Consider the following 8,860-nt stretch of genomic DNA (forward strand, 5'->3'; position numbering starts at 1 on the left):
TAGGGAAAAGAGAATTACATACAGAGTTATTCTAAACAGATTGAAAGTCAATAGATTAAATAATCTTAAAGCATCAAGTATACAAACTTTCATAAATTTCAATAAAATTTAGAAGTTTCCTAGTTTCCAGGTAAAAACTGGACAAGTTTGGAGTGCAGGAATTATCTTACCTACTAAATGCAGCAAAACTAGTCTTAATAAAATTAAGCACTCTCAAAAGCAATAACAAAAAGAAGGAGGTAGACCTGGTAATCAGGATTATAAAAAACATTATCAGTAATTATATTTTATAACTTATAATAATTTTAAATACTATATACAGTAGCCCAAATTATTAAAGCTATAACAGAACCACCCCACCTTTCCCTAAGAAATACAATTTCTTGTCATTGCTCAGCTATAGAGCAAGATGTAAAACCAAAAGTTTTCCATTTCTTGTAAGAAACAACAAAAAAGATCTGAATGCTTAAAGTCCTTCATAGAAAACAAGGAACAATCAAGTAACATTAATGAAAAGTCTAAGTATCTCATTTATTACCTGATATGTCCTACAGTTTGGGGATTGTGGTCTCCCACAAAAATAAAATAAAATAATCCAAAGTTGCTTTTCACAGTTGTCAACCAAGATGTCAGTTGTAATGAACCATCTGGAATCTGGCAGGAGGAGTCCCATGTCCTTATCCCCAGTGTAGAGTCCTGAACAGAACTATGTTGTCTTGAATCAGCAAGAACATCCCTTTTGAATGCCTAAAAAAAAAATCAAAGGAAATACATTATACTTTTATTTGGGGTGGGAGGAGAAAGGGAACATGATTACCTCCAAAAACCTAAATAGCCATTTTAAGAAAAAAAACCAAACAACAAACAAAACCACAAGGAAACCAGAATTTGTCATATTTATTCCTTCTACTTGCTTTATCTAGCAGTAATAATATTTTTCATTAGACTTCCAAGATATTTCTGTAGTAAGAGAGTTAACAAGTAGTCATAATAAATATTTTGTTGACATTCCTAGGGAAACTCTATTCTATAAACAAGCAAGTATGTTCCAGAAGCATCTGAAAAGACAGTGAGATACACAGACCGGGAGGTGTGGAGTAGTAGGCCATTAAGAGCTCACAAATCCCTGTTAGCATAACAGCATTTTTCTCTTTGTCATAGCTAATCATCTAATAGCATAATAATACATAATCCATATTTTAGGCAACTTGAATTACACAAGACAGTTTTATTCAAAGTAATTTCCCCTGAAAGAGGATTTACAAATTCCTACAAAACTGAAAATGTACCATCCTCCCTTTTTTCAGATTTGCTTTTCTGAGAAACAAGCAGTATCACCACCCACAAGGAAGCATGCATTTGAAGTGGCAGGCAAAAACAGCCATCTATTAGCAAAGAAAATGTAACCTGTGAACACAGCTAAAACATCCTCAAGCAAAGAACACAAATAACTGTCTTTCAAATCTGTGAAACACACACTGAAATTAAACAGCTAAAAAGATTCTCTGTATTGCATTCCTCAAACACGTTTCTCCTGACTAGTCAGGCTTATTAGAAACAGTACAAATGACAATTGACAATGTTCTGTCACCTTGGTTGAGCTCCTGTTACTCACTTCCATGCTAGTAACATGATAATTATGTTTCAGGAAAACAAACAAGCGAAAAATATCAAATTATTTGGAATTAAATTAAGAAACAAATGAGACATTTACCTATGGTTATAAACACAAGTTTAATTGATGTAGGTGAAAAATCTGCTCTAAACTGTTCTCTTTCAAAATGACGAGTTGTGCTATATGAAGGAAGAACAGATGAAAAGGCAAGACCTTAAGTCAACTGTAAAACCAGCAGAAAGCAACACTTTAGGTAAAGAAGGAAGAATAATGTACGTGCCCCCAAATAAAGAGATTTGCAAAAGAGATTTGGGTTAAATTAATTCTAAATTATCACTTAAACACTGTGCAGCATGAAACACCTCTAAGTGCTACAATATCCCTAATTCATCATAAACAGTTACAACTCTGACCCACTTCCTCAGTACAACAGAGAATGCAATGGCATGAAACTGAACCATGGCCCTCAGACTTCCAGGTTTCCTTGCAAGTGAGATTAAAGCCGGGCTACATTTACATCTCAAATACATAAAATTTGATAAGAGCTATGAGATACTATACACCCTGACTTAAATCTTGCTGCAAAGAAATATGGAAAATAAAGGCAAGGGATGGGCTATGATTTAATCCTGTAAAAAACCCGATTCACTGAATCAAATGGAGGGAAAGGACTACCGATGATAGAAAAAAAAATCGAAATAAAAAGGTGCACAAATGCAACAAGGGACACACAGGTACTGTTTGGTTGTTGAGTTTGTTTTTCCAGACAATCCAGATGGTGATTTAGGACTTATGAAGAAGCTCAGATTAACAGTCTTAACTGTAAACAAAGAATAGAGATGCTGTTTGGTTTTGTTAACTGACATATGATTTGCATTGTATTCAGAGAAATGTTAAAAAATTATTACAGGCTGAAAACAAACAAAAGTGCAGTTTCAAAGATATTCTTCATAATTAAGTGTAATTTAATTCCTACTCCCTATGCAGGTCACAAATGTAGTAATTATAATGAACATCTTGAAGTTTTTTCTTTAATTCAATCAATTCATTAAGAGCTCCTGTTCCTTCCCAACACCATTTTAAGAAATTGGCTATCAGCATACTCAGATAAACTTCTGCTTCAAACATGTGCTTGCCCATGCTAACCCAGAAAACTGATGTACAAGAAAAAAGTCCTTATATTTTCTACAACAACCTAACTGCAAGTGATTTTATAACTTGTTATGAACAGATTTTTCACCTGCAGACACATTTAAAGCCTGCAGATTTTGTGCTTTGCAACCTACAGGAAAAGGGACAGAAGCAAAGAAAAGCTGTGTAGTTTCAATGCACAAGAAACAATATCTATTTTTTTGGTTTCACAGAATGTATCTATTTTGAGTCAACTGATACACTATATGCGCACACACAAGTGACAAACCCTTGCTACACATTACACATAAAGACAAATTTTTGCTTACCAAAAAACAACAAAAAAGGGTTTTTTTAAAAGTAATGTTAGCCATAGATTCAGTTAATTTGTCAATGTAACCCCGTGTTTGACTCACAGTACTGAGTGTCTAGTACTTGGGTAACATTCCATCCCTGAAGTTTGCTTTAATTCGGACAATAGCTGAGATAACTTGGTTCTAGTTTCTAAACTTGCACAGATGGGATTAAAAGAGACTTAAGGAATATTATGTGCTGCAGACATTGGGGGACACACACAATGGACCACAGTCCATCCTTATGAATCCTACCTCTTTCACCTCCCCAAGTATTTGGATGTTCATTTCTTGAGTCCTTTGCAGGACAGAAAAAAAGAAGAAAGCAAGAAGCCAGATCTCAGGATTTACTCTATTGTTTGGAGAAAATAGCTCCTAGTAAGCAAACTGGTTAAGTGGATTTACACCAAATCCCCACACGGGCCACAGACTCTGTGGCAATATAGATCAATACAGTTTAGCAGATTTTACTAAGAGGAACATGATACATCTGGCCTAAAATTATCCAAACAGTTCAAAGGACTGAGTATTGTCAAACATTACCTGGTTTTGCACTTAAAACAAACATCTAGGAACAGGTCTTACGAAAAAAGCCTTCCAATTTTAGTATCTTTTATGGATAACAAGAATAGGCACCTACTTTCACAGACAAGTACATGGACTTGTATATAAGATTGGAGAATAATATGTAATATTTACCTTCTTTAACCTCCTGGACTGCTGTCCCCATCTGAAAACACTCCCTGTTGAAAAGTATGCTCTTCCTTTTTCATCATATTGATTACACTAAATCACCACCATTCAACCTAAATTCCATGTAAGCATATGCTTTTCATATAGGAGACCACAAAAACTTACAACTGCTTTCTTCTTCAGAACCAAATGATAGAAAAGACTACATCAACCAAAACCATTGCTGAATTTTATGACGAAGCCTCCCAAATCATGATACATGGGAAACCACTGGGTCCTTTGTTTTCAGGTTCTGACTTGAAAAATCATCACATGCAAACCCACTATATTGACTTGTAATGAGCAAGGATATTTCTGGGAACAGGATCTACTCAACTTAATCCAATTTCTCTAATGCGATTCAAGACTTCCATCTCCTTCTTGTTGGCAATGTAGACAGGAAGCTTTGCTCTGCCCTTGATGGAAGAAGTAGATTTTTTTTCTTTTGAAAATAAGGTAAAAGACAGAAGGTGATTAATTTATTTGATACAGCTATTATTGATATAATTGCTGTCAAAAAGACCCCAGGGACAGCTGTCAAAGTAACTGGTAACAATCAAATTCAAGGCAGGAAATTGGATTAGAACAGGGGGGAGTGAAAAATCTACATTAAACACATGAAGTGGACACACTTGTCTGTGGAAAGGTAAAATTAAAAATTATTTCTTAAACAAGCTTCTCTTCACAAGCTATTTCAAAAGAATTTTTGCACAGGTGTAAAGAGCATCCCCTGGTTGTGGACAATAGCTGCCTACCTCATTTTTTACTACAATTACAAGCAGTTTACTCCCTAACTTGACTGTCAAAATCAGTCACACCCAATCCAAGTGAGGCTGACTGCAAGTCATTTAGTCATGTCCAGGCTGTATACAGTAGTGCTTTGTCTTAACTCTCAACACTGCTCTAGTTCCATGTAAAGCTGCACTTCTCTTCACAAGTTGCTTTAACTTTATTAGCCAAGCATTAAAGGCCAGAACTTAATTATCCATCTGCACTCTCCCTGAAACCAGATTAAGTTTATGGGGAAAAGTACAAAGAAACACATACTTGCTGTAGTATATACTTATGTTAGAGTTTAAAGGAAAGAAAACAAAACCAATCAATGTACTAAAATTTAAATCAGGAAGCAGCAGTAGTCGTTTGTCTATCCCAGTACTGTGGTTCCTGGTAACACAAATCTTCCTTTTTTTTTTTTGGGAAAGGTCAGGACCTTCCCTAGACAAAAAGATCTTTGAAGACTGTTACATAAAAGACTTGCCACAACAAGAGCTTTTCCAGCTATTTTTCACCTCAATTATTTTAGGAAACATTTAAACTCAATATAAACATATTTATATTAGCATCATAACCTCAGGGCTCCTGTGATTAGAACAAACACCAACCCTCCCAATGAACCAACACTAGTCACAAAAAGTTACATGTTTTTTTGTTAGTATCAAAGGGGAAAATGTTTATGCCTTAAGCTGAAAGATACTGATCAAAATTATCTCATTCTTACATTAACAAAAACTATGGGTAAAACTAAGAATTATTACATCCTTAGTTTTTGCGGACCACTATCGAAAGAAACAGTTCTCAGAAACAATTAATTTTGGCAAGTTAGACTAATGCCTTAGATAGCTACATCAACAAAGAACTCACTGCTGTCAAAAAGGGGAGGTCTTGCTTCTTCCTTCTTCTCCCTCTAGCCTCTGCCCCCAAGCCCGTGAATTGTGGCTCCACCTCCACCCTCCCATCAGTTCTGGTCCTTGCTGAGCTGTTCCATGGTGTGATTGATTCAACAAGAAGTGACAGAAAATCAAAAAGCTCTATGCTAGGGTAGTTTTTGTTGGGCTGCTGAGCTGTGCTGGTGCACAGGAAGTTGATGCGAGCACTAGCCAGCATGAAGAAAGCAGCAAGTAACCTCCCTCTTTTTGCAGTGGCGACTTCTCTATCAGCTCTGCCCCAGTAGTCAACAGCACCCAGGGATTCAAAGACTTGAAATCTACCACACAGGTCTTACAAAAATGAAGCAGTAGATCTTAAGATCACCATTCATTTAGCAGAAAATTCAAAGCAGCTTTGTATAGTTATGAGAAACTGGAATTATGAAGAGGCAGCTGTTCCCTTTTACTGAAAAAGCCAACACACATATAACATGTCAAAAGCATGTGCACAGCATTGTCTTATGTCTTAAGTTTGAAACTCATTAAACAACTAACTAGGGAGGCAAAGAACCCTGGCCTCCTGACTTAACTATGATACTGTCCAGGTCTGATCTTAACAACATAGCATTTAAATGAGAAATTAGCCCATGTTCAAAGCATGAATTAAGAAAATTCCCCAATCTTGTTGACATTTATATACTGGAAAATGCTGTACAAATGAATTCATGCTGCCTTGACTCAAATACACTTAAAGGTTTATGCTTTTGCCAATGATAAAATTATGTACACAGGTTTTAAAGGTACATATTAATCAATTAACAACTGAATGCCCATTTACTGCATTAGCATTAGAAGGTACTTTTAATTTAATTTATCAAGGTATTTAGTAAACAGATTTTCAAAGAAATAGCATGATGATAAACCAGAATACAAAATAATAATATGCAGTTACTCTATCTTTTCCAAAATTAAGAACTGAATGCATCCCACTGTCTATGTAAGTTATGTCCTACTACCGAGTACAGACTTCATTAAAAAATTCACTGGACATAAATAGCAGAAGACACCTGCAGACTTTCTTGGTAAAACTCCCTCCAAAGGAGGAGTTCTCACATTTTTTTTTTAGCTGAAGGAGAGGCAGGGGAAGAAAATTTCTGAAACAGACTTCACATTAGTTAACAAAAATTTATTTTTTTATATTGTCTCACTGGCAAGCATCTGCATAGGATAATGAATGTTGGCAAACAAAAGCCATTTTAGCCTATTACAGCATTAACCTTTCAACACATAATAGAAAAGCATTAGGTTAGTGGAAAATACATTTGTTGAATGGCTAAGCCCATCCTCCCCCAAAGAACGTGCCTGTCTAGAGGCACGAGGAAAGCACTATGTAGAAATGCTTATGAAATACAACATATTTCAGTTTTTGCTAGCATAGTTCTGTTGGCCTGGGAGGTGAGAAATGAATGCCCTTCTCACATGACATTGCTGCACCAGCAAAAGCTCTGTAGAAACAACTATGCTGACTGAAGAGTTTGTTGGCTTAGCTTAGATCATTCAGAGAAACCTAACTGACAGCAGAAAAACTCCTCCTGTCTCTTAAGCCATTAGAGCTCTGGGAGCTCCACGGCAGATTACAGAGTTTTGTATGTGTGTCCCACACCAGCACTCTCCCCCAGCTTCAAGACATTTCATCTTTGAAGTAATCCCCAACTCCTCCCTTTCTACCCTGATTTTGTTTATATTGTATACTCACCCATCATCCTTCATCAGCCCCTTTTGTCATCTTGCAGATTTTTTTGCCACCATAAAATTTTCACTCATTTTCAACTATATATTTAGAAAGCCTCCAAAAACTCCATGAAATATACTGATTCCTTATAGCACAAACCTCTGCATCATCATAAAGTTCAGAAAGTCACTCAGATCAAGGACACAGAACGGAAGCATCTACCTGTTCTTATCTGTCAAACAGAAGTAATCATTTAAAATAACTTAAGAAGAACAATCATCTTAGATCATTCCCTGAAGCTAGACTTCTAGCTTCTGTACATCATTTGGTAGCTTAAAAACCTGTCAAGTATAAAAATCAGAATTTTAAAATTGTCTACCTAACAAATATCAATCCTTTAGCATTGTATTTTTGTATGTTTGTAACAAAGCCACAGCAGTTCTGATATTTGCTTAGACAGTGTAAAAACTTGAAAAAATATAAGTGACCATTGATCCTCATTAAATCAATTGTAATCATTTTTAAAAACCAGCCAAACAAAATTACTTGTTACCTCAACAAAGCATTTGGTCCACAATACAAAAGACAGCCATTAACATGCTGCATAGGGAAAAATTATTTATGTAGCCTACTGTAAAAGCCAACTCTTTCTGCTTTGATTTGAAATCAAGATTTGAACTGACAAATAATCTTCATAAAAAATTAATCTTAGTTATAGTTCCTCATTAAAATAGAGATAACAGTAACACAAAAATGTACATATTGGACATTTTCCATTTTTTCCACCTAGGAAAATGGTCTTGATTTGGCAGACGATACTTACAGTGGTTTTCCAATCTTAGAACAAGTAGATAATTCATTAAATTAAAATTAGCAAGAATGCCATTATTAAACATGATATAAGAAAAGGTCTGTTTAAAGTCTATGTTTAAAGAAAGAAGAAGTTTAGGGATGCTGATGATCTGTTAATTGATTGATTAGGCCTAAATTGATTTTTGTGGGGAAAAAAAGGACAATCAAATGCAATTTCTCTATAGACATTTTCTTCTTCTTTCAGTGTTTAAATATCCTATTTCAGAACTTGCATACCTGCATCATATTGGCATTCTGCCTCATTATGCAATCACTGAAGATGTGCTTCCCATAATACCTCACACCAGGCTCAGTGTGCTTCTTCAGAGAGCAAGCTGTGCAGCCACGCTGAGGCTGCTGAGGCACTTGCAGAGGCACTTGTTGTCCCAGACAACAGCAAATCAACAGCTGGGCACTGTCAGTGACACGCAGCCACCAACCTGGCCGAGCCTGGATTGAGCTCCTCATTATCAATTTACAAGCAACTGATGAAAAGCCTCTGAAGCTGTCCATGTGCTATAAAATGGCTGTACAGATTTTCATCACTTTTGCCATTAACAGACCACTCTCAAAACAGAAGTTTATACCAGACTGAAAGAAATTTTGATGTGACACACAAGTACAACAAAGACATTCATACTGTAAAGACACTGATTTCCTTTCTAAATATTTTAAGTTCTTCAGTTTGGCATTGTGACCACAACTTAAAGAAGCATCAGTAAGTTAGTTCACAGTGCCAGCAGATAAACACAGTTGTCATCAGCAGTATTAAGGCCATGTTAATTTTCTGGACTGGCAC

General features: G+C 35.8%; 1 protein-coding gene across 1 annotated transcript in view; it reads right to left on the bottom strand.

Annotated features, from left to right (window-relative positions):
- The window catches only part of R3HDM1 (R3H domain containing 1), a 49,579-nt gene extending 48,854 nt beyond the window's left edge, over positions 1–725 (bottom strand). Inside the window, exon 1 of the mRNA XM_010000393.1 lies at positions 539–725. The gene's annotated coding sequence lies outside the window, so the exon portion shown is untranslated. The remainder of the gene's footprint in view (positions 1–538) is intronic.
- Between the last annotated feature and the right edge of the window lie 8,135 nt (positions 726–8,860).

This window comes from Chaetura pelagica, unplaced genomic scaffold (assembly GCF_000747805.2).
Source record: "Chaetura pelagica isolate M959 unplaced genomic scaffold, ChaPel_1.0 scaffold386, whole genome shotgun sequence".
In the NCBI taxonomy this organism is placed as follows: domain Eukaryota; kingdom Metazoa; phylum Chordata; class Aves; order Apodiformes; family Apodidae; genus Chaetura; species Chaetura pelagica.